Source organism: Pinus tabuliformis, chromosome 1_2 (assembly GCF_031772625.1).
Source record: "Pinus tabuliformis cultivar Carrire ecotype Pingquan chromosome 1_2, CPIR1, whole genome shotgun sequence".
NCBI classification, from domain to species: domain Eukaryota; kingdom Viridiplantae; phylum Streptophyta; class Pinopsida; order Pinales; family Pinaceae; genus Pinus; species Pinus tabuliformis.
Genome location: NC_142298.1, coordinates 1,046,988,261 through 1,047,009,841, shown reverse-complemented (window position 1 = coordinate 1,047,009,841; position 21,581 = coordinate 1,046,988,261). Strand labels below are relative to the sequence as shown.

At 41.8% G+C, this 21,581-nt stretch overlaps 1 pseudogene; it reads left to right on the top strand.

The window, feature by feature from the left end:
- Positions 1-20,317, top strand: part of LOC149209715 (uncharacterized) — an 86,426-nt pseudogene extending 66,109 nt beyond the window's left edge.
- The last annotated feature ends 1,264 nt before the right edge of the window (positions 20,318-21,581 follow it).

The window sequence follows — 21,581 nt, the reverse complement described above, 5'->3', positions numbered from 1 at the left end:
CAATCTATACCCTTGAGCTCCGGATTGTTACCGTATGGGGGGCAATATGCCCTTTCACTTCCCCTTCCGGGGGAATACCCATACGGCAGTTTTCAACAACATTCAGGTTTGACTGAAGTAACGACGAGTAGTTGGGTACCTATGTTACCCCAACAACCGAGAGTTGTATATTCCATGCAACAGTGTGTACCTATGTCTAGTATCCCGACGACGCCAGCAATTGTAACCGTGTCGCAAGTTCAATCGATGCCTGTTGTATGTCAACCCCAAGTTGTAATGCAACAGCCCATTGACCCTGCAACACAACCACAATCGCCAACTGCCGGGACGACACAGATACAAACGGGAACCATAACCCCGCATCTTGGTCCGTCCGTTAGTGTCGCACAGCAAAACATGGCTTCACAACCATGGATGGTGCAATACCAACAACCTCAGTTTCAACAGGTGTACCAGGGATCTGAGCAACAGATCTTTGCGAATAGTGGGCAACCCTATATTCAGAACGGGTTAAATCAACCACTTTACAGTGGCCAAGCCCACCAGCCATATCAGTCATATCAACATCAGTTGCATTATGCTGGTATGCAAAGGCCTACTGCTCAGGCGATTCCATCGTATCCTGGGTACGCCTCGCCAAACCTGAATCAGCAGTTGCCATTCGTGGCGACTCTAGAATTACCAGATTTACATCGATTGACAAATGATCCAATCGCCTATGCCCATTGGTGGCCAGCGATTTCTCACAAACTTCCTTCCGACATTCCTAAATTCAATGGAAATCCTGGCGAAGACCCGTCGAATCATGTGATGACATTCCATCTGTGGTGTTCGTCGAATACCTTGAATGATGATTCGATAAGGCTTCGCCTTTTCCAGAGGACATTGACTGGTCCGGCGGCTAAATGGTATATTGAATTACCTAGAGCCTCTTTCGACAATTTTAGTTCCCTGGCCACGACTTTCTTAACACACTTTCAGTTACCTATAAGGTACGAAACTGGAACAGAGATCTTGACCAATTTCAAGTAGACAACAGCCACACATATATCAGATCATATACATGAGTGGCGTCGTCGTCGCAGAATGGTAAAGACCTATGTTCCAGATCAGCTATTAGCTGAGTGGTTTATAAAGTCGCTTCTTCCTGCTATAACAGAAGATGTGGCCAAGGGAGGCGTCGTAACAGAGGAGCAGGTTATTGCTCGTGCTCAATATTTGGACTTAGTATATACTCAGTCGGGCACGCTCTATGATAAGATACCTGATGCCCCCAAACCGGAATTTTCAATCCCTCCTCCTCCCGGATCGAATAGTGACTCTCATGCCGGCGATGGCGTGATTGGAACTGCAAACGCTAAGTCGACAAGGGATTCAAATAAAAAAGCCCGTAAGACTTCGAATCAAAAAGCAAATCAAGAGATTCTTGCTTCGGAGGTAAATGCTGTATCTACGGATAAAGGCAAAAACTCCAATCAACCAGGAAGCAAGAAGAAACAAAACAAAGGGAAGAAGAAGAAACAGGGTGAGTCATCCCCTCAAAAAACTTCTTCAAACCCTCCTGGGCAAGGGAAACAAATTTATCCATGTCATATATGCGATGAGGATCATTCGACAAAGAACTGTCCGTTCAAAGCTGAGTTAAAGAGGTTCTTTAAAAGTTCCCAAACTTCAGCTGTGTTGACTGATCCATTTCCCACCCCAGGTCAAAATATGGTTGATAGTGGAAATGCTTCCCCATCTCAAGTGCTTATGTTGTCGGTTTCTAAGCAAAATGATGCTCTGATCTCGACCAGGAATAAAGATTATGGAAATCCGCCGGTGTCGAATGACAAAGGGAAAGATCAACCCAGTAGTTCGACAACAACTTCGGCAGAAGCTGTACCCCCCCCTCACGCATGAATTAACAATAAAGCCACCTAAGGGAGTAGTACACAAGTCGACGTTTAATCCTCGCGCCAGAGCGGCGCAGCATTATAACATAGTGGAAGATTTGGCCCAATCGCCATCTGCTATGTCGACTCTTGAGGTACTGCAAAATTGTCCATCCCAAAGGCAGGCATTGTTATCAGCAATTGGTGGAGTGGATCCTAAAGATTCCAATCTTGTATCCTTTGATCACAAAGGATATGATCCTCAGTTACCAGCGCAACTAGCTTTCCTTATTCAAGTGAAAGCACTCAACAAAACTGTTCATAGAACGATTATTGATGAGGGAGCATCGACATGTATCATGTCGATGAGTTGCTGGAAAACTCTTGGATCTCCAACCTTGTCGCGATCTTCAACGACATTGAAAGCATTTGACGGTAGGACGTACACTCCGTACGGTATCCTAAATAACTTTAAAGTTGAACTAGGAGGAAAAACAGTGGAAATTGATGTTGAAGTCATTGATGGCAATCTTGACTATAACATCCTACTGGGAAGACCATGGATATATGCCATGGCAGCTGTAGTGTCGACATATTTTAGGAAGATCGCATTCCCGTTTGAAGGAGGGATTACGATCGTCGACCAACAGAATTTCCTCCCTAATGGTTCACAAGTTACTGGAAGCATTCCCATGATCCATGCGAGCGACCATTCAGTGCAAGATATCGGAGTAGGCTTGCTAAAAGATCCCACAATGATGGGAACTTTCGCGTTGCCACCTCCTTTCCATGTAAGGGATATCCCGTTTGTAGCAACATGCAACATGGTATCTTCTTCGAAGGTCGCAGGAGACAAAGTCGTCATGGATTATCAAGTGGTTTTGCCACCTAGCCCTATAGAAATATTGTAGCAATCAATGTTTCAGGCATGGGAGGCGAGCCCAAATCAACGCTCGTCAAGCGTTTGGGTAGATAGGTCTGGAGAATATGGTACCCCATTAGATCCATGGTCAAAATTTCATGGGACTAACGAAGGAATCTTACAATCAATGATGATTGAGGGGGCACCATGGAATGATCACCACCATCGTTCCCTTCTTCCAGAGTGTGAAGAAGAAACTCAACACGACCTATATCACCCTTCAGTGTTTGAATTCCTAACAAATACTGTAAATACGGTGGATTCAGAGCGAAACCTATCCAATATTGAAGAGACCATAGCCATAAACATCTCGACAAAACCTGATGTTGTAGAGAATATTCATGTCGGCAAAAGTTGTTCCCCTTCAGAACTGGAAATATATGGTGCTCTCTTTCGCGAATTTAGAGATGTCTTTGCATGGTCATATGATGAAATGCCAGGCATTGACTCGAGCATAGTTGAACATGAGATTAAAATGTATCCTGATGTCAAACCAGTAAGACAACGGCTTCGGCAGGTGCACCCCAAGAAAGCCGCTGCCATTAAGGCAGAAGTTGAAAAACTTCTCCATGCTGGATTCATCTACCCGGTTCCTCTAACCGATTGGGTATCGAATATTGTCCCTGTTATGAAAAAACAAGGGACGATAAGAGTGTGCGTCGACTATAGGGATGTAAACCAAGCTTGTCCAAAGGACAACTACCCTACACCCTTCATCGACCAGATAATTGATGAATGCGCCGGATGTGAAATCTTTTCCTTTATGGATGGATTTTCCGGGTATAATCAAATAAATATCCGCCCACAGGACCAGTCTAAGACTGCATTTATTTTTCCGTGGGGCACATTCGCTTATCGAAAATTACCCTTTGGTTTAAAGAACGCAGGGGCGACGTTTCAGAGGGCAATGAATTATGCCTTCCATGACATCAAGAACATCGTTCAACCTTACCTCGACGACCTTTCGGCTCATTCGCGGAAGCGGACTGATCATCCACGGCATTTGAGAGCAATATTTCTACGTTGCCGACACTACAAGATAAGACTCAATCCGCACAAGTGTGTGTTTTGCGTCGGTTCTGGTCGTTTACTTGGCTTTGTAGTCTCTAAGGATGGGATTCGTCTCGACCCCTGTAAGGTTTAGGCAATCATTAATTTGCCTCCACCTTCAAATTTGCTTCAGATTCAGAAACTCCAAGGGAAAGCAAACTTTCTGAGGAGGTTCATTCCAAATTACGCAGAACTTGCCAAAGGTTATACTCGTCTTTTGAAAAAGGATGTACCTTTTGTCTGGGACCAGGTTGCGCAAGCTTCCTTTGACGCTCTGAAAGATTCTCTAGTAAGAGCGTCATTAATGTACGCCCCGGACTATCAAAGAGATTTTAACCTGTATCTAGCTGCAGCAGATACGACCATTGCGATGGTCTTAGTGCAAGAAGTCGATGGAATTGAACATCCTATTTATTATTTAAGTAAAAACTTAAATGACACAGAAAGTAAATATTCCTATGTTGAAAAACTAGCGCTTGCTGCTGTTCAAGCGATTCAAAGGTTTCGACATTATGTCCTCTTTAGGAAAACTACCATTCTGTCAGATTGCAACCCCATGACGTATATACTGTCGCGACAGTTGCTGGGGGGCAAATATTCGAAATGGATAGCGATCCTTCAAGAGTTTGATCTGGATTTTGTAAAATCCAAATCGAAGAAAGCTCTAGTTTTCGCGGAATTATTGTGTGATCTCCCATCGTCGTCCAACGATGAAACATTAGAAGAGTCAATCGTGGATGAAAATTTGTTTCTGATATCAATAAGCGATGAATGGTATGGAGACATCATAGTTTATCTCCAAACCCAAAAATTTAGGCCTAATACCTCACACTCGGAATAGAAGCGTATACGATACCAATCTAAAGACTACATGATCGTCGGTGATACACTTTACCGTCGTGGTGTCGATACGGTTCTGAGGAGGTGCCTTACCCATGAGGAGGCCGAGAAAGCCCTGAATGATTGTCATTCAGGCGCATGCGGGGGGCATCAATCTGGATATGCAACAGCACAAAGAATCTTACGAGCAGGATATTTCTGGCCAACCATGTTTAAAGATTGCATAATAGCTGTCAGAAGTTGCCATGCGTGTCAGATCTTTGATAGCAAAACCAGGAGACCGCCCGCACCTTTGCAGCCTATAGTTGTTGTTGGGCCTTTCGTGAAGTGGGGCATCGATTTCATGCAATGTAACCCCACCTCGACCGGGGGGCATGGGTATATTATAGTCGCTGTTGACTATTTTACCAAATGGGCCGAGGCGATGCCTACATTGGATAACACTGGTGAAACAGCTGCCCTTTTCTTTTTTAATCATGTAGTCGCCAGGTTCGGCGTTCCGCAGGCTATAGTGACAGATCATGGATCGCATTTTCGCAATCACATGATGGTTGAATTAGCTGCCAAACTAGGGCTATCTCACGACAGCTCTACCCCATATTATCCACAAGCCAACGGACAAGTTGAGGCAATCAACAAGGTCCTGAAGCGTATGTTGCAAAGGATGATCGGGGTTCACAAAAGAAGATGGCACCTACTCCTGTACTCAGCATTGTGGGCTTACCGAACCTCGGTAAAAAACGCCACTGGGTTCACACCATTCCAATTGGTGTATGGCCTGGAGGCAGTCTTACCGATCCAGTGCGAAAATTCGTCTCTTAAACTCGCAATTGACCTCCTCCCCGGAACCTCAGAAGAAGAGGCTCGTTTCTTGGAATTGATCCAGTTGGGTGAAAACCGTCGTGACGCCGCTTTGGCGAACGAAGCCCATAAGAAACGAGTCAAGGCGCAGTTCGACAAGAATGTCAAACCTCGTATCTTCTCTGAGGGTGACTTGGTTTTGCTTTATGACCAAGAATCCGACAAATTAGGAGCAGGAAAATTTAAGTCCTTATGGATGGGTCCCTATATTGTTAAAAGGGTGTTAGCAAAAGGAGCCTACGAGTTAATGGATTATGACGGGATACCACTGGCGCAACCCCACAACGGGTTGTACCTCAAGCGTTACTATGCCTGAATAGTGACCTGAGTGCTTTTGTTGTATTTTGTTTTCGCTAAAGTGTTTGTTTCGGTTTAGTAATCCACCCTTCTCGTTTGTTGCAGATGTCGAATTTTTCTGAGACATATGAGGGATATGCCGACGGAGCGAGTCGTAGTACGCGGAATTTGTCCTCTGCAGCCTGGGCCATTTTTGATCCAAGCGGCGAGTTAGTGAGTTTCAGAGGTGTGTGTATTGGGCAGTCAACGAACAACATCGCTGAGTATAGCGCGTTGATTGAACTCCTCTCTGATACCATCGCTCATGGTATACGCCGACTAATTGTTAGGCTAGACTCACAGCTTGTGATACTACAACTCACTGGTATATATTCAGTCCGCAATCCAGCTATTTATCGAATGTTTCTAAGGGTTAAGATTTTGGAAAGAGAGTTTGATTCAATTCAATACCAACATATTTCCAGAAACTTGAACACATTAACAGATTCATTAGCAAACTATGTATTAGATAGACATTTACGACATATATAAAAAGAGATGCATCGGTGCTATGCAAGTGGATCGCAAATAAACCAGAATAAACCTCGAAAATCAAAATATATAAAGCTGTTTATAGTTTATACATGATGTGCTGTAATCAAAACAAAATTGGTCGTATGACCTAGAACTCAAAAAAGATGCTAGGGGGCACCCTAGCCTAGTGGTGCTCATGATAGTACGTCACGGTCTGTGCAATCATGCGCAAGAGACGAGTCCATCGTCTAGGCACGCCAATAGTGTGCCGCTGCAACTGTAAAGGTAACTCGTCAATCTGTACATCCGGAAGACCACGAGTAAGGCTCTCAACCTGCTCCTGCACAGCTGCAAGTGTCTCGGTATCACCAAGGTCGCGAATAACAACTCTCCTAGCAGGCTCTGCTGCTGGGGCAGCAGCTGGCGATCGTGGACGGGCTGCTGGACGAACAGGACCAACATCTGCATGCACCCAAGAGTTTGATTAGTTTTTGTACAGTAACATCATGAGTAAAAATAGTAAACAGTGATATGGTCAGAGATTTTACCAATAGCGCCCCATTGCTCGCCATCCGGTAGCACCAAGTCTGGATCACCTCGGTAGTCCATACCCACATATGGATACTCAGAAAACACCATCTCCTGACGCTCGAACCACCTAAAGAAGGCCTCAGTGAAAGTAATCTGAGGTTGACCAGCATGTCGGGACATGTGGCCAACCCACCTCTGCATGCGTGGCTCGGTCGGAGAAGGCAAGTCAAGTATGATGTACTGAGGTTGCATCAATGGGATTTTCTCCAAGGCAAAGGCAGTCAGAATAGAACCAAATCCAAAGTTCTTCAGCCTCCCGTCCTTTACCTTGGTCAATTGACTTTTCATCTGAACAAGTACTGCATCACACCAGTTAAACACTTTCGGTTGGAGACACTCCAAGGCGTGCTGCATGTAAGATCTGTTGGCAACATGTAAAGCTGCGCTACTGGCCATTCTACCAATGGTAAACAGAATGGACCTAAGAGACCTGTCAGTGATGTCACGGATATTGATCTTGCCGTCTTTGCTCGGCTGTGAACCTTCCCGGCAATACTGACGAGTATAGTCTCTGGTGGAATTAGTCCCTCGAGCCGTACCTGACAAAGAAATGGGGGCACCCCGCCTTGACAACCTAGTCAAGAAGTACATGTCCTCTATGGTCAAGGGGATGGCTTTCCCCCTAATCTGGAATACTTGGTTAACAGGATCCCAAGCATCAAGCATATACTGCAGTAAAGAAATCTGTGCTCTCATGCTAGAGATACGGAAGAACTTCAGTAGGCCACAGTTCCGAAGCGCGTTCACCGTGACCGGGTCATGGAGTGTAACCATGTCCTCTGCTTCATGTTCTCGTTCTCGCCATGTAAGGGACATTTTGTTCAAAGCTCCCTGCAAGCAAACAAGAGAAGGAGTAAGTTCCTAATTTTGATGAAAAACTGGCGAAAAATCATCAAAAATCACATGCAGGATCAGTTTTTCTAGGCCCAGCGCAGGCAGAGAGTCTCTCCCTTGCACTGAGGCGCAGTCTGCCTTAAGACAACCTGACATGCAGTGCAGGTTTCGAAAGGAGAACCTGCGCTGATGCCAGGGCGCCTTGATGAAACCCCTGAGGCTCAGAAACCCTGAAAAATGTGCATGAAACTGAAAAAGGAAACCATGAAAGTGAAGGGCTAAGGTTTAGCTCCTACCTGGTCCAAACGGCGCCGAAAATCGTCCACAGAATCTCCCGGAATCAGCTGGTGAAAATCAAGGAAGAAGAGGCACCTCTAGAGCTCCAACAAGCAAAATGCAAATGAAATGGTAAATGAGAGCAATTGTAGGTGAAGTACTACATTTGAAAAGAGAAAAGCTAGTAAAAGTAAAAAATCAAATTTGACCATGAATCGAGCAGTTTTACCGCGGAATTTATGTTCGTTAAAAAATAGAAAAGCATGAGCAAAAGTTTCCACCAGAGTTCAAGCTCATTAAAAAATGAACCTATCCCGGTAAATAACCATTGCGATCGTAAATTTATCAGCCTTAAAAGCCTTGGTCGTGTTTTCATCCATTGCCTCCACCGTCATTTGGCCGATCGTTCACCCCCATATGATTGTTTACCCGTTTTGAGGAACATCTGCGAAGAGTGATTTCATCTAGCCATCCTTGTGACACTGCCGTGATTGGAAAATTCCAATTTGTACTTGGAATCTGCTGCTATCCCTGTTTATCACTCGTTCCTCAAGAGACGAGTCTTCTTTGAGCTCTTTTCACTGACTCGTAAAATATGAAAAGTTTGCCGAGTTTTGGCCTTCCAGCTCGTTAAACGACCGGAAGAGCTATCCCTCCTCTAAATTTTAATCTTTTTGGACCTGAGGGATTATTGCACAAAAAGATCGAGCACTTGTCTTGTTCGGCTCGTTAAAAGTACCGAACACCCATCCCTTCTGTATTGTTTTATACTTTTTCGGACTTAAGGGATTAGATGACGAAAAAGGAATTATGAAGTTAACTTTCTGTACCTTTTCAGACTCTCTAAAAATGAAAAGGACCGAGTTTTCCTTGTCGTTAGACTCGTTAAAATGATTAAATAGCGACAAACTTGTCTTTAGATGAGAACGAGTTTCCCTATCGCTAAGCTCGTTAAATCATAGCGATGGGCTTGCCCGAAGGGCAGGTTATAGAACAAGCATATGTTATCCTCCTCAAGCTTGACAAAAATAAAGAGGTACTGGTTAGAAATGACTGGGGAAAAATTGGGAGAACATCAAAGCTTAATGGTAGCAAGTCGCTCTTGAACATGACACTTTTCTTCCGTACCACATCGGGTTGGGTTGTTTCATTCACCGGTCTCATCACCATGGTCTTCGCCAAACCATCCACATTTTGGGGTAGTGCTACCGATCCATCGCATCAGTGTCGTTATATGTTCAAGAGAGGTCATTCTGAAAGTGTCAACCGTGTCCCATCCACTGCCATACATTATCCTTCATCCATTCATGATCGCCACCCTGAATCATATGTCACAGTTTGTTTTCACCTCCACTAAAATCATTAGCTCCGTTCCGTGTCATTGATGTGGGATTCATTAAGGCCCTCCTTTGACGGACCGCTTCTTGTCGACTTCAGCTCATTATCCAGGAAGTTGATCTAGGAACAACCCCTTCAGTACTTTGAAGCTTGCATGCCTCAATGGCAAGTTTCTCACTTCCGGCGACAGGTATACATCAATGACCTTCGACCAGAAGATTTTGCGTGGCGTTCGACGCCAAGTCCTTTATTCACGCCACGTGAATTGTACTGCAGTACCTTGAGGGTCATTATCATTATCGGTGATTCCTCTCGCGCTTGTTAACGGTTTTCATCATTGACCGGTAATCAAGCGATGTCTTTCCATGTTCGACTTCAGCGAAATTCTCACATGGATCGACTTGTACTTAGAGTGAAGATAGAACGAGTTTGAAGACCCCGGATCTAGTTTCATCCATCCGGGCTGCGATATATATTCAGGAAATATAAAAGCATTTGTCATGTACATCATTGCAGCAGATGATCATCCTATTCAAAGGATGATAATTTCAGTAGAGAATTATCAGTCTACCATCAGACGATCATCTGTTCTATGTACCAAAATGTATTTATAAAGCTGAGCATGGGAATGCCCGCCTCAGCTAGATCATGAAAACAGAATGAAAAATAATGTATTGTATTGTATTGTATTACAGGGCGCCTCCTCAGCACTTGAATGAACTTCAGATCCTCTAGATAAAGCATTTCACCAGATAAACGGCCTCATACTTTAGGGGGCAACTGTTATAGACATTTTTGTGCCTCGCAGCATGGAGCATGAAATGTCAATAATTACAGGGATCCTCAGTCCCTAAACATGTTGTTCTTACCCCTAGAAGAACAAGGTCAGCAAACCACAACACTTCCTATCAGTTCTCCACCTGAAAATACTCAAAAACAGGCTATTTTTGGATCATGTCAGCTGCTCCACTGAGCATCTGCGCTGAATGTCAACTGCTCCTCTTTGTACCTGCGCTGAAAGTCAACTCCAATGAAGGCTACCTGCGCTGGGCGAGATTGGCCAAGTGGCACAGTCATTCTGCAAGGTGTCAACTGCCCAGGAAGCTTCCAAACTGACACTTGGTTCAAGGGATTCGCCCTGTGATGAGTAAGAAGGTCTTGATCTCCAAGTGGAAGCAAGATTCTCCAAGTGGACTCAAGAACTGAAGATTAACTAAAGTGGGAGAGGACACTAGTCAGCTTTATGCCAGCCTCAAGCTGACTCATCCTTTCTCCAAATCTCCTATATATAGAGCTCTTTTATGAGGTCTGAGGGGGTTGGAATTTTGTGCAAAGCAAGGAAGTGCTGTTGGTTTACAGTTAGAGCTATTGGGTGATTGCTTTTATAGAGGAGAAGAGGGGATTTTCTTGCTGCTGGGGAGGTGCTGCTGGATTGGAGCCATTGATGGTTGTAACCTTCTCAGAACCTTTTACTTCTATCAATAAAGCTTTGAATGTTCTCCTATATACTTGTATTACATTGATGTATTGTTTTTACTTGTATATCTGATTCACTCTAATCCATGCATCAGTTATGAGTACATGTTTCTTGTAGTTTCCCTCTCTTGTTTTCGCAGGATCTTTGTGTAGCTGGGCCGGCAAAGGGAGCAAGGAGCTGGGAACAAGAGACAAAGAGAGAAGACAGGATCGACAAAAGAGAAAGACACCGGTTGGTCAATCTTTTCTTCCTTCTCTGCACTTTCATAAAGGAAAATATCAAAGCTTTACTTTCAGTTGTTGCTAAGGAACTATCACCCTTAGAGTAGGGATAGGGTCATTCCGAGTCGGATACTTTTCCCCACAACACGATGGGCGAGAAATGACAAATTAAAGTGTCATTCCGCGAGGTGGAGAGGCAATGGAAGCTTCCAAAATCTTCTCTTGTGACACTTGCCTCACTGAATTCGACCAAGGATGAGTAAGAGGCCCTCAGTCTCCAAGTGGAAGCAAGAACTGACAGAGAGAAGACACTAATCAAATCACAAGCTGACTCATCCTCCTTACAGATATCTATATATGGATCCCTCATCCCAGAGATCCAGAGGCTGGAATTTTGCATATTGTAAGGAATTGCTGTTGGTTTCTAGAGACAAACATCAGATTGTTGGGTGATTTATGCTTTGATTGAGGTGAAGAGGGGCTTCTTTGCTAGGAGGTTGATGCTGGGTCGGAACCACTGGTTGTATCTCCTCCTGGATCTTTTCTTGTTTATCAATAAAAACTATTTGAGTTCTCCTCCATGCTTTTGTATCATTGATGCTGATTACATTTGTATGGTTAACTTAAATCTGATCCTAAGTTGTTTATGAATATAGATCCATGTCTTTGTATAGTGCTCTGCTTCTGTGATCTTACAGGTACTTTGTGAAGCTGGGTATGCAAGGGAGCAGGTAGCTGGAGACTATCAAAGAAGAGAGGGATTGGATCAAAGGATTAGCGCAACAAATAGGTTGGTTCTTTCTATTCCTCTCTATCTATAATTCATAAAGGAAATGCAAAAGTAGCTTTTCTCTCTTTTTTTCTAAGGTAGCTGTCACACCTTAGTGAGATAGAGTAGTTCTAAATAGACACTTTTCCCTATAACACTAGATCCAGAAACGGAGTTACTAATGGCCATTACCAAACCATTCCAACTTTTTGGTAATGAGCACAAGAATAACAGAGCTCTAACTTCATCATCAAAGTTTACCCCTACAGAACTTAACTGACTTGTAACTGTATTAAAATCATTTAAATGGTTTGCAACAGATCCACCTTCCGACATATTCATATTAAATAACCGTTTCATAAGAAATACCTTGTTTGAGGCCGAGGGTTTTTCATATAGTTTCGACAACGCCTGCATCAAACCCTCTATCGTGGTTTCCTTTGAAATGTTGAAGGCAACTGACGCAGCAAGGCACAACCGTATTGTTCCGAGTGCCTTTCTATCGAGAAGGTTCCATTCTTCGTCTTTCATACCCGTCGGCATCTTTGTATTTCCGCCCAATGGTAGGTATATATCTTTATGATACAAATAATCTTCCATCTGCATCTTCCACAGCGAGAAGTTTTGGCCGTTAAATTTCTCGACCCTAAACTTACCATCTTCCGCCATTGCTCCCACTCGAACCAGGAACCCTTCTTTCCTCCGAGTTTATCAGCCAAATAGACCTTCGGCTCTGATACCAGTTGTTAGAAAATTATATATTACGGAGCAATGGAACACATAAAATATTGCAGAAATATAAACACAGAAAACGCACAAAACAAGAGAGACACAGATATACGTGGTTCACCCAGTTTGGGCTACGTCCACCCGGAACAGCCAGTCCTTCCTTTCTATTATCCAACAAAATGAAGAGACACAACCTACAACAAATCCGCTGTAATATCCTATGTTTTCTCTCACAGTCTCACCTCTTTGGTTCTCGCTCACACAAAATACACATCTATCACACAGCCTCAAATACAATACCCTCATACAAAGAGAGGGGTTGCCTTCTAGGGAAAAAAACCCTAAACAAACATAAGTTCTACCATCAGATCATCCGCCTAATGAACGACCCAGATTGATTAGAAATTACTATACTTTTACAAGACAATTTTACATTTATTTTTGGCTTCGGAGGCGCTGCCCTCGAGCCCCTGCTGGGGGACCGCTGGCCCTCGGACCCCCCAGCCGGAGGGGATGGGCCCCCCTGGACCCCCGCGGGGGGACAAGTCCCCCCCACACCCCCCCGCGTGGAGGGGTGTACAAAACTTCCTGGGGTATACATCCGGCTGAAACAAAGACCTCTGAACAATCATGCTCCACACACAACATGTTGAGGGAGTAGCGAAGAAGTCCTCATCCATGATGGACGAATAATGGAATAAGTTGGACAGAAAATCCATCGCCACAATCTGTCAGTATTTTCGAAAAAACATATATTTTAACATCGTTGGAGAGAAGACAACAAAAAGATTATGGAAAATGTTGCATAATCTATATGAGAAGAACACGACATCGAACAAAGTCTTCTTAATGAAGAAGTTGTACAATCTCAATATGAAGGAAGGTGATTCAGTAGGGGAGAAAAGAATAAGTTTAATATAATCACAAGTTAGCTTGCCTTTCTCAAAATTATTTTGGATGACGAGATTAGAGCCATCTTATTATTGTGCTCTATGCCAGATAGGGAGAATTTGATAGTAGTTATCAACACTTCAACACCCTACAGGGACCCTGAAGTGTGCTGAAGTTTGATGACATTAGTAGTAGTTTAATGAATGAGGAGTTGTGTCACAAATCAATTGCGGAAAACCAGGGAGAAGAAGCTCTCGTATTAGCTGATTGTGGAAGGAAATTTGAACGTGGTAGACGAGCATTCAAATTCAAGAGGTAGATCGAAAAAAAGAAGAAGAAGACTCACTTGTTTTCAACGTGGAAGAGTGGGACACAAGAAAAAAGATTGTTGGTTTTGGAAGAAGGAACAAAAGGAGCATAAGGAACATAAATCAATCAACACAAATAATAAATCAAGCAATACAAAGGAAGGTGAGAAGAAGAAGAAGAAGAAGAAGAAGAAGAACTTTATTGTTTCAGTAGAAGAAGTTTGTTTATATATTTATAACGGTATCATTAATCAGGTACTTGACTCTGAAGCATCTAACCATGTGACCCCTTGTAAAAATAATTTTGTTACATACGAAGAAGTTGATCATGGTAGAGAAAATTTAGGAAATAATAATTTTTGTAATATTGTTGGAGTGGGAGATGTCTGAATCAAGACAAATGATGGATAAGGTATCTTGATGAAATAGGTTAGGCATGTCCTCAGAGATGTGTATGAGTTTGATCTCTATGGGACGATTGGATGATGAAGGCTACTTCACAACCTTTGGGAAAGGTGGCTAGAAAATTACTAAAGGGTAATTGGTGTTGGCTAAAGGATCCAAGACAAGAACCTTGTATGCAATGAGGGAAACAATAGAGATATCAGATGTAGTTGTTGTTGCAAAAGAAGAAAACTCGGTGGAGTTATGGCATAAGTGCTTGGGCCACATGAGTGAAAAGGGCCTAAAAGTTCTTGTTGGTAAAAATATAGTTATAGGTTTGAAATCCTATGAACTTGATCTTTGTGAACATTGTATCTGCAATAGGAAAAGAAGGGCTTCTTTTATGAGAGGTGGTCATGAAAGGAAAATAAATTTGTTAGAATTAGTACACTCTGATGTGTTTGGGCCACTGAATCTTAAGTCTTTAGGAGGAGCCTCATATTTTGTTACATTCATAGATGATGAATCCAAGAAGGTTTGGGCCTACCTTATGAAAATTAAAGGTGATGTATTTGAGATATTTTAGAAATATCATGTTGTTGTTAAAAGGGAGATTAATAAATTTCTCAAACGTTTGAGAACCGATAATGGTGGGGAGTATTGCTATAATGCAATCAAGAATTATTGTAATAGGTTTACCATTAAACATGAGAAGATTGTGCCTATTACTCCAAAAGAAAGTGGTATTGCAGAAAGGATGAATCACACTATTATGAAGAAGGTGAGGATTATGTTGTCAAATTCCAAATTGGAAAATCATTTTTGGGCAGAAGTAAGGACAACTTGTTACCTCATCAATCACTCATCTTATACAGTCCTAAACGATGGTATTTGTGAAGAAGTTTGGACAGTTTAAAAGGTAGATTATTCTCACCTATTATTACCACCCTACCATAGATTGCGATGAACCAAATATTTATTTCAGCCAATCAGCCTCGTGCCATATTCTAAGCATGAATGTGGGACTCACAATAAAACCCACCAAGGCTTACTCAGGATTTATCATGTATCTTGCCAAGGGATTCCTAGGTCCAAACGATAAACATACATTACAGGATTTATTGCAATCCCACCATATACCAGTCAAGGGATCACTAGGCCTAAACAAGCATGGATGCCTCTGGATCTCTCCACCTAAATCGTGAGGATTTTGCGATCTCTACCCTCTAGGCTTTACCATGTATCCCACCATTACTCGTCAAGGGATTCCTAGGCCCAAAGAAAGAATTCACAACTAGGATTTATTGTGTATCCCTGTTGTAGGGAAAAGTATCCGACTCGGATGACCCTATCCCACTCTAAGGGTGACAGTTCCTTAGCAACAACTGTAAAACAAACTACTTAAGGTTTTCTTCTTTATGAAAGCAAAAGAGAATGGAGAAATGCACTAACCGTTGCCTTGCGCTTAATGTCGAATCCAAACTCTTCTCTTTGGCCGCTTACTCCTAGCTCTTTGTCCTTTTGCTTGCCCAGCTACAATGAGATCCTGCACAATAACAAAGAAGGAAGCTACAAGAGGCATGCAATCATAACTGGTTCATGGATTAGTGTAAACCAAACATGCAATCATCACAATATATTATTGAAACAAGAGCACATAGAAGAACCTCAATAGCTTTTATTAATGAAGAAGTAAAGGTTCTGAGAGTATTACAACCATTGAAGGCTCCAACCCAGCAACACCTCCCAGCAGAAAGAATTGCTCTTCTTCACCTCTCTCAAACAATCACCCAATAACTCAATAGTGAAACCAACAGCATATCATTACTTTGCACAAAATTCCAGCCTCCTGAGCTCATAGGAGAGAGCTCAATATATAGATGAATTGAGAAAGGATGAGTCAGCTTGCAACTGATGTGTAGCTGCCTTGTGTCCTCTCTCTCTTTAGTTAATCTTTAGTTGATCTTCAGTTCTTGAGTCCACTTGGAGAACCTTGCTTCCACTTGGAGAAACAGAGCCTCTGACTCATCACAAGGCGAAATACCTGATCCAAGTGTCATTTTTGGAAGATTCCAAAGCAATGACTCATTGTGCCACTTGTCCCATCTCGCTCAGCGCAGGTGGCCTTTGTCCCACTTGCTTTGCAACGCAGGTACACCATGGAGCAACTGAGTTTCAGCGCAGAAACCTAGTGGAGCACCTGCTTTGATTTCAGGATTGCTTGTTTTTGAGTGTTTTCAGGTGGAGAACTGATCTGAGAGCTGTTGGTTTGCTGACCTTGTTTCTCTAGGGGTAGGAACATCATGTTTAGGGAACTTTGGATCCCTTGGATTATTGACAATTCATGCTTGTTACTGTAAGGCACAAAATTGTCTATAACAGATGCCCCCTAAAGTATGAGGTCGTTTATCAGGTGAAATGCTTTATTGAGAGGATCCGAAGTTCATTCAATCTGCTGAGAAGTGTCCTGTAATAAGATACAATACAATACATTATTTTTCATACATTTTCATGATCTAGCTGAGGCGGGCATTCCCATGCTCAGCTTTATAAATACATTTTGGTACATAGAACAGACGATCGTCTGATTGTAGACTGATAATTCTCTGCTGAAATTATCATCCTTTGAGAAGGATGATCATCTGCTGTAGAGTCGCCAGTTTGTTGTAGGGAAAAGTATCCGACTCGGATGACCCTATCCCACTCTAAGGGTGACAGTTCCTTAGCAACAACTGTAAAACAAACTACTTAAGGTTTTCTTCTTTATGAAAGCAAAAGAGAATGGAGAAATGCACTAACCGTTGCCTTGCGCTTAATGTCGAATCCAAACTCTTCTCTTTGGCCGCTTACTCCTAGCTCTTTGTCCTTTTGCTTGCCCAGCTACAATGAGATCCTGCACAATAACAAAGAAGGAAGCTACAAGAGGCATGCAATCATAACTGGTTCATGGATTAGTGTAAACCAAACATGCAATCATCACAATATATTATTGAAACAAGAGCACATAGAAGAACCTCAATAGCTTTTATTAATGAAGAAGTAAAGGTTCTGAGAGTATTACAACCATTGAAGGCTCCAACCCAGCAACACCTCCCAGCAGAAAGAATTGCTCTTCTTCACCTCTCTCAAACAATCACCCAATAACTTGATAGTGAAACCAACAACATATCATTACTTTGCACAAAATTCCAGCCTCCTGAGCTCATAGGAGAGAGCTCAATATATAGATGAATTGAGAAAGGATGAGTCAGCTTGCAACTGATGTGTAGCTGCCTTGTGTCCTCTCTCTCTTCAGTTAATCTTTAGTTGATCTTCAGTTCTTGAGTCCACTTGGAGAACCTTGCTTCCGCTTGGAGAAACAGAGCCTCTGACTCATCACAAGGCGAAATACCTGATCCAAGTGTCATTTTTGGAAGATTCCAAAGCAATGACTCATTGTGCCACTTGTCCCATCTCGCTCAGCGCAGGTGGCCTTTGTCCCACTTGCTTTGCAACGCAGGTACACCATGGAGCAACTGAGTTTCAGCGCAGAAACCTAGTGGAGCACCTGCTTTGATTTCAGGATTGCTTGTTTTTGAGTGTTTTTAGGTGGAGAACTGATCTGAGAGCTGTTGGTTTGCTGACCTTGTTTCTCTAGGGGTAGGAACATCATGTTTAGGGAACTTTGGATCCCTTGGATTATTGACAATTCATGCTTGTTGCTGTAAGGCACAAAATTGTCTATAACAATCCCACCATTACCATTCAAGGTATTCCTAGGCCTTGTGATTTCCTAAGACTACCCCACTCAATTTCGAAACCATTCAAAAATCTAGCTTAACCACGTAATAAAAACCCCATCATACCATGATTATCTGGAAATGGCAAGGAAATGTTGAATACCATTCTCACACCTAGAAAAACTCATTCCCATGACAACAAGAGAACCAACAACACACATGCATGTACCATGCATGCCAGAACTAGCAAGAAAATCATAAATGAAACTTGATATGTGCAAGTAATCCCACTGTAACTGCTTGATCTTGCTCTTCCTTGCTTGATCTTTGCTTCCCTATGCTTTCTTGTTCTTCATTTTCCTTCCTTCCTCCAATGCTAGAGTTCTCCAAGAATACTCTAAGTGTATGAGAGAATGAGAGAATAGAGAGAATAAAGAGAATAGGGAGAGAGCTCTAAAACTAAGCTGACAAAAAGGTTGTGAATTGATCCTCAAAATCCTTTTTATTAATGAGGCCTCTATTTTCTTCAATTTCCATTATTTTTCCTTCATTTTCCTCCTCACATGCAATATGTGACCTTTCACCTTCCTTTTCTCTTATTTTCCATTATTTTCATAAATAAAATGTCAATTAATGCCTCTTTCCTTTCCGAAGACTTTTCCAATTTCCTTAGCCATAATAAACCAAATGAACACCCAGACTAGCATGTTTTTCCCAACATTCATCTTGGAATATGTGTCCTTGTTAGCCTCACTCTCTTAAAAATCAATAATAAATCCAAATATTAAATTAAATAAATAAAATCATGAGAATTCCTCAAACTAAGGATTCTAGTTTGGATGAGAATTTCTCTCCAACTAGCTCTCCTAAATTAGTGTGTAAGTTGAGAAATTGTCTCAACCAAGTGAGTCTAAGATAGACGCACTATCTTAAGACCACTTGCTCATGTATTTAAATAAATTATTAAATTATTTGAATAAAAAGAGAGATATACATGATCAGGAGAGACCACATGGGGCTCTCTGCCTTTTCTGCCAGTTTCTCTTTTATGTGTTGTTGGTTTGATAATTGTATGTGTTTAATATGGATGAGTGGTTTCAACATGTGGTATCAAAGCGAGTGGAGATCTTGGATTTAAATCTGAAACATTGTGGAACTATTGTGTAAGGACTACATGTGAAGATGCAGGGATGGATGCCATGGATTGATTGATTGATTGAAATAGCAACAACATCATAGCAAAGGGCAAGCAAATCTAGTCTCTGCACTTATCAAGTCTACCCATTTTCCATTTTTTTTTCAGATCGACCTGGATAGGACTCAACCTCGGGACCTCCAAGTAGGATCGATCTCCGTTTTCCTGCAGGGTTCTTGATCGGGGCAGTGCGCAGATCACGTGGAATTTGAATGGCATGCAGTGGCTCAATTTTCTCTTGAGAAGCCACAACATTCTCTATAGAAAATGGCCGCTGAATGCCCGCACCGATAGCCAAATGCATGACCTACATCCCTCGAGCGGCGGGGGGGTTGTAAACTCCCTGGGGTCTCTTGGTTAATGAAAAGGGTTGAGGCTGTTTTGAAGGCACTGATTGTGGAGATCGAGCTGGAAAGTCACCAGAACCTGAGCACTGTGAAGTGCCCTTGGTGAAGCCATCATTGTGTAGTTGTGGTTTCGTGGGCCTACTTCGATGAAGAACCAGTTAGTTTTAGGCCATTTCTCGTAGAGAAAATTATTCTATTTGACGTGTTTGATGTCTTCACGATCTTCACACTGACTTTGCAGTATGCAGCGTATTATGTGTTGTATGGAGGAGGTTGGTCATCAATGCTGGTGAACTTCCATTGGTTGGAAACAAGGCTCCTAATTTTGAAGTAGAGGCTGTTTTGATCAATAGTTCATCAAGGTCAAGCCATTTAAATACATTGGGAAAAAATATGTTATTCTATTTTTCTATCCTTTGGACTTCACTTTTGTCTACCTCACAGAAATCACTGCTTTCAGTGACAGATATTTAGAGTTTGAGAAGTTGAACACTGAAATTCTTGGTGTTTCTATTGATAGTGTCTTTTGTCACCTTGCTTGGGTTCAAACTGATAGGAAAGTTGGCGGTCTTGGTGATTTTAAATATCCTCTGATATCTGATGTTATGAAGGTTATTGCAAAAGCCTACAAAGTTTTTATTGCAGATCAGGGAATAACATTACGCGGACTCTTTATTATTGACAAGGAGGGTGTGATTCAAAACTCCACAATCAACAATCTCGCCATTGGTCATAGTGTGGATGAAACATTGCGTACATTGCAAGCTATTCAATATGTTCAAGATAATCCCGATGAAGTTTTCCCAGCTGGGTGGAAGCCAGGAGACAAATCAATGAAGCCAGATCCCAAATTGAGTAAAGAATGCTTTGAAGCTATCTAAAAATTAGGATGAAAATTAAATATAGCGTTGGTCCATAGCACTGCATTGTGGTCCAAGTGAAGGTTTACTCGGGATATTAAAGAATAAGGCATTCAATTTTGATTATTTTCTTGATATGTAGTTACTTTGATGTCGCCTACATTAAAGGCATGACTACGAAGATCAACGTTTTTCAAGTGTGGTCAGTTATTAACTGAAGTTGGCATTTGCATGCTATCCGTGCCATTTTTAGAAGCTCAAATGATTAACTAAAGATAAATCAGCAAAATACTGGTTGGCTCATAGAATTTGACCGTGCAAAGGTGAATTAAATGGGAATTCCGTAGAATCGATGCATGCAATTGCGATTTCACATGTGGCTATAGTTTTCTGTACAAGACAAGTTGCTTGGCTTTAGTTTGCATTCATTCTTTTTTTTACAAATCCTTTTAAACACTATTGGATAAGGTATGCTTTTAATTTGTAATATTTTTATTTTGGAGTGATAAGGTGAAAGTATTTTGAATATTGGAGCGATAAGGTGTGACTTAAAAATCTTTGGAGTGATAAGTGAAGATTTTTTGTTGTATTTTGAAGAAAGCTTTAGTTTTAGCAGATTGAGTAAGTGTACATTTATTTTTGAAGACAAGTTGCTTCAAGGGGCTGTGGGAGCGTAGCATTCTCATTGTTTGCGAAATTTCATTCATGATGTTGTGAAGGTGAAGGTTGATGTAATTCACTATTTAATAAAGACATATTTTTTGTGGTGTTTGTGTCCTAGATCCACCCGAAACTGAATAAGGGGATCATTAGGTACACATTTTCTAATGAATGCATATGTATGACTTGTGTTCAAGTTATCTCTTTGTATTATGCTTAAAACAACAACATGCACATAAGTACACAAGCACAAAGTGTCACATCATCAACTTGATAAAGACAATCTTTCAAGAAAATACATTTCACATCATTAAAGAAATCAAGTTAAGAATGCTACATAATCAAGTTGTCAAAGATGATTCTACATCAACGTCCAATCAAGTTAGTTGAGCTGTCATCTACATCAACAATTTTTGCAACAATTCAACAACAATTTTTTGGCAATTGCACTTGCACAATTTTTTTAAGCTCAATACAAAACTGTAACTTGCAAATCATAATTTGTAAGTTGGACCATAATCAAAGTCAAATTAAGTTGAATTGTAAGGGTGAATTCTCGGTTGAAACAGACACCCACGCTTTGAATTGATAGAGAATCAATTAAACCGGGTGAATACATTAAAGT